The sequence below is a fragment of the Felis catus genome, chromosome C1 (assembly GCF_018350175.1).
Source record: "Felis catus isolate Fca126 chromosome C1, F.catus_Fca126_mat1.0, whole genome shotgun sequence".
Lineage (NCBI taxonomy): Eukaryota > Metazoa > Chordata > Mammalia > Carnivora > Felidae > Felis > Felis catus.
Window position 1 is genome coordinate 32,813,097 of NC_058375.1, and position 5,445 is coordinate 32,818,541.

Here is a 5,445-nt window from a genome sequence, read left to right on the forward strand (position 1 = left end):
ACCACCCTTCCCCATCTCTCCAAGTCATGCCCCTCACCCCAAGTCTGATGAGGTGCCTCTCTGTGGTGTCCCCACTGTCCCTTCCATCTTCCCTCCCTCACGTACACCTTGCACCTAACACCTGCCACAATGTATTTTAATATCCTCTTTATGCATCTGTTTTACCCCCAGTAGACTAAGTTCCTCGACAGCACGGATGATAGCTCGTCCACATTGTGTTCCCATGCCTCAGCAGTATTTATTAGAAGTCATAACATAAATTCTGCTTTCCTTATGAAGTTTTTCAAAGAATCTTATCCAGCCCCCTCCAGGCCACTGTTATTGAAGGCAGTTGTGCCTTGCACTTTGAGGGACCGGGACAACCTCCTTTAAAGGGTGTCTAAGCATTTTTTTTCTTTTTTTACTTCTATTTGCATTTATTTTATGCAGAATTTACTCCCAGGCCATAGGTGTTTGTTTCTCCAGCTTCTTCTGGGATCTCTTTTTCTTCTGCAACCTCCTCTCCCGGTTTGGGGACTAGCTGCTCTTTCCCAGTAAGGACCATCTCCGCGTGGCAGGAGAGCTCACGTGTGGGTTGAACCGACCATGAGCCCCGGAAGTTCTGCGCCGCAGCTTGGGGGCTTTTGTTCACCTGGATGTGCCCAATAACCAGAGAATCTACATCTAAACCCTTACGTTCAGCATTCTTCTCTGCATGTTTAAGCATGTGCAGTAAACACTCAGCGCTCTTTTTGGGCCACCAACCCCGTGTCCAGCCCCACGGTTCGGCCTGGGCACACCCACACCTACCAACTCCACCACTGCAGTGACACTGAATGGCACACGCTGTGTCTACAAAGTGACATCTTTCAGATACTTGGTGGCTTTTTGGATATGCATACCCTCGATGGCCCTAGCAGTTTCACGTGTGTTCTTAAAGTGAACACAGGGGCACCCTGGTGGCTCAGTCAGTTAAGTGTCCAACTTCGGCTCAGCTCATGATCGCACGGTGTGTGAGTTTGAGCCCCACGTCGGGCTCTGTGCTGACCGCTCAGAGCCTGGAGCCTGCTTCGGATTCTATCTCTCTCTCTCTCTCTCTCTCTCTCTGCCCTTCCCCGGCTCACACTCTTTCTCTGTCTCTCAAAAATGAGTAAAAACATTAAAAAAAAGTTAAAGTGGACACAGAGATTTGAACCTCTTGATTTGCATGATGGTGTAGGGTTTTCTGGGTCAAGGGAATAGCGAGCAAACCATTTTAAGAGACCGCCTCTCGCCATTTAGGGGAAGAGCTGTCCAAGCATCTTAAAGGCACGGCTGCCGCCAGTGCTCTTTATACATTATGAATGTTCACAAAGGAGAATAAGGACTGGGCAGTCTTCTGAGGGAGGGGCTGCTGTGCCATTTTGATTAAAGTGAAGATTGATGTCCCCAAGGCAGACCTTAATGAGACCTTCAGTGCTCTCATAAAATTTCCACCTAAAATAAGCATTTTGGGGATGACTGGCCCAGCTCTTAACAACCCCTCCCCTTTTTCTTTCTTTTTTTTTTTTTTAACATTTATTTATTTTTGAGACAGAGAGTGACTGAGCATGAACGGGGGAGGGTCAGAGAGAGGGAGACACAGAATCTGAAACAGGCTCCGGGCTCCGAGCTGTCAGCACAGGGGCCCGATGCGATGCGGGGCTCGAACTCACGGCGCTCAACCGACTGAGCCACCCAGGCGCCCCTCCCTCCCCTTTTTCTTGGAACTGCCTCGGATCTCCCAGGGCAGGCTGCTGGCAGTCACATTTAGACTGTGGGACAGCACAGGATGGGACCGGGGAAGACCGCCTGTCCCTGGGACAATCAGATTCTCCCTGACTGGCACAGAGAACTCCAGCGAGCCAGTCTCTGCCTGGAGCTGAAACTCAGCAGCCATGTTCTCTACCACGAATGGAAGAGATAGAGAATGTTTGTCACCAGTGATGAAGACCGAAACCGAGGCGAGGGATGGAGGGAAAGAACGTCCGGAGTCCTCCACGGATCTTCCACAGGTGGCTCCGTTCCCACTCTGGAGTTCCATGAGACACCCCTAGAGTGTTGTGGCAAAGTTCCCCTTTCCAGGTTGGGCTCACTCAACTGGATTCTGTTCCTCACAACTAAGAGAGTGCCAAGAAGAGCAAGAGCGGAAGGTTCCAGGCGTCCCGCCTTAACTGGCCCAAAGAGCTGCTCACACAACCATCCTCGCTCTTTCTCTCCTGAGCAACCGAACAGGGAAGGGAGAAGAGGCAGAGGCCGACAGGAGCCTGCTTGATATCTGAGCTTTGCTGGATGTGTCCCTGCAACCTCATCATGCTTCAGTTTTTCACCTGTGCAGCAAAGATGTTTGCTGAACCTTCTCCACTGAAGTGCTCTGAGGCTTAAGTAATAAATGTGTGCTCTGCAGGTTGAATTTCTCAGATTAAAAACAAAAAAAATGGCACATGATACGCAGTAATACTTGGAAATCTACCATCCAGGGAAATATATTTTCTAGTGACATTTTCCCTGAGCACTTGGAATGCTCGGCTGTGTATTAGACCTAAATATAAACTACAAATCTTGGGCCTATCTGTGTGACCCCCTTGACCTACAATTTCCCCACTGGAGAAATCAAGATTTGACACTTGCCATAAATTCCGAATCACCCACGATAATATCGGCGGCGGGGGGGCGGGGGGGAATGAATAAATACGATTTACATATTTTCCACAGCCTTTGTTTGGGGCAGAATCGTAGATCTCCTTTCGCAAATCCTAATTTCAGTTTCCCTTCTTCTTCCAGGAAGAGCAGGAAAGAAAGAAAAACCTCTGCTTTAAGAGAAGAGAATAGCTTGAGGTATGAGCAGCCCACAGGCAAGATAAGCCTACAAGAATTCATAGTCGCTGCTGTCCAGTAGTTGTATGACCCAGGAGTGTGAGAACCAACCAGGACAAGGCTTGGAAAGGCTTGCAGTGAAAAAGACCATTAGAAGCAGAGTTCCCACGAAGCTGCTGAGACTGGAGGTGCTGGGAGTGGAAGAAGGTTCCCGAAGGGGAGGGGAAGCCAGGTGATAATCAGAAACAGCGTACAGGCATTTCTGGCCTTGCAGAAGAAAGGGCCCTGGCGCTCCTGGACCCAGCAATTTGTTGGGATTTCTTTTTTAATGTTTATTTATTTTTGAGAGAGAGAGACAGAGCACGAGCTAGGGAGGGGCAGAGAGAGAGGGAGATACAGAATCCCAAGCAGGCTCCAGGCTCTGAGCTGTCAGCACAGAGCCTGACAGAGGACTCAGACTCACAAACCATGAGATCATGAGTTGAGCCGAAATCAAGAGATGCTTAACCGACTGAGCCACCCAGGGGCATCCTGCGATTTCTTTTTTTTTTTTTTTTTCCTTCTAAGAAAACACTTGAGTCCTTAACTTTATATCTGTGAGTCATTTTTCTGAATGAGGGCACCCTGGATTGTATAAACTCAGGACCCACAAATTGCAGACATGCACTGATATTAGGACTTGCTATAAACAAAGTTGTAAAGTCCTTCTCCCACCCCTCCCACTTGCCCCTCTCCAGCCCGCTGTCCTGGTTTCTAACTGCCTAGACCTTACCAGGACCAAGCTCAGTCCTGCCTCCTCAGTACCCCACCACCTTTTCCATCTTCCTCCTCAAAACCAACCTGGCTGGCTCAGTTGGTGGAGCATGTGACTCTTGATCTGGGGTCATGAGTTCAAACCACGTTGGGTGTAGAGATTACTTAAAAAAGAAAAAGTTTAAAAAAAAGAAAGAAAGAAAGAAACCCAAATCAGCCTGTCCAGTTCTCTTAGGACCATGCTGCCTGACTCACCTCTTTCCAAGGTGACAATTAATTATCTAACAGATTAGAGCTCTACTGAGGGATCACAGCCTGAACATTGATTGGAATCATGGGTTACAGTGAAGATACAGAACCTTAACCCAAGTGAATGAACTTAAATTAAATTTAAAAAATAACTTTTATCATTTATTTCCTATTACAAAAATGGCATATTTGAGAAATTTTAGAAAATACAGAGAAGCCCAAAGAAAACTATAAATATTACCCTGTAAGAAAAAACACCCAAAATTCCATCACCCCTTGCTAATCTCCCTGAACATGGTCATCTAGGTTGCTCTTTTCTAAACATATATAGATATATATTATATGATTTCTACAAACATGGAAGAATCAGAATGTAATATTATTTTTTAATCTGGCTTTTTCATTTAACAATATAGTGTGAACATTTTCCCCTATCATTTAATACTTGTTTACAGGACCATTTAAATTTTTTTTTTAATTTTTAAATGTTTATTTATTTTAGAGAGAGACAGAGCACGAGCAGAGGAGGGCAGAGAGAGAGGGAGACACAGAATCTGAAGCAGGCTCCAGGATGTTAGCAGAGAGCCGGATGCAGGGCTTGAACTCACAAACTGGGAGACCATGACCTGAGCTGAAGTCAGACACTTAACCGAGTGAGCCACCCAGGCACCCCTATAGGATCATTTTAAATGGCTGCATAACACTGCACACAAGGATCAGCTAAATCTTGGAATAACCCAGAAGAAATGGGCAAATTCCTAGAAAAACACAGACTACCAAAATTGACTCAAGAAGAAACAAAATATCTGAAAAAACCTGTAACAAGTAAAGAAATTAAATTAGTAATAGTATTAAAAAAAAAAAAAAAAGACAACTTCCCACAGAGAAAACCACAAGCCCAGAATAATCTACTGGTTCAATCCACCAAATATTTACAGAATTAACACCAATCTGTCTCAAACTCTTTCAAAAAATTAAAGAAGAGGGAACGCTTCCTAACTCATTCTATGAGGCCAGCATGACCCCGATACCAAAGCCAAAGACATCCCCCCCAAAATAAAGGAAATTATAGACCAGTGTCACTTATGACTAGAGATGCAAAATCCTTAACACAAATTAGCAAATTCAATCCAAATTGAAAGGATTATTGACCATAACCAAGAGGGATTTATCCCAGGAATGCAAGGGAGGTGCAACGTAAGAAAATTAATCAATGTAACCCATCACATTAATAAAACAAAGAGGAAAAACCCATACAATGATCTCAGTTAACACAGAAAAAGACTTTTGACAATACCCAACCTTCTTTATGGTAAAGACTCTCAGAACACAATGGAAGGATGGATGGATGGATGGATGGATAGATAGATAGATAGGTAGATAGACAGAGAGAGAGAGAGAGATGATAGGCTGACTGTTTCCAAGTATTGGCAAAGATGTGAATAAATCTTTATGCACTGTTCGTGGGTGTGTAAATTGGTATACTCACTTTAGAAACCTGTTTTGTGGCATCTAGTAAAATTGAACATATGCAGGCGCTAGGACCCAATAATTGCATTTCTAGATATACACAAGAGAAAATGGACATATATGCACCAAAAGATGTGTACAGGAATGTCTGCAGCATTT

The 5,445-nt window shown here is 44.8% G+C and overlaps 1 pseudogene; it reads right to left on the reverse strand.

The window, feature by feature from the left end:
* Positions 1–402: 402 nt before the first annotated feature.
* On the reverse strand, positions 403–894 carry LOC123379364 (annotated as a pseudogene).
* Between the last annotated feature and the right edge of the window lie 4,551 nt (positions 895–5,445).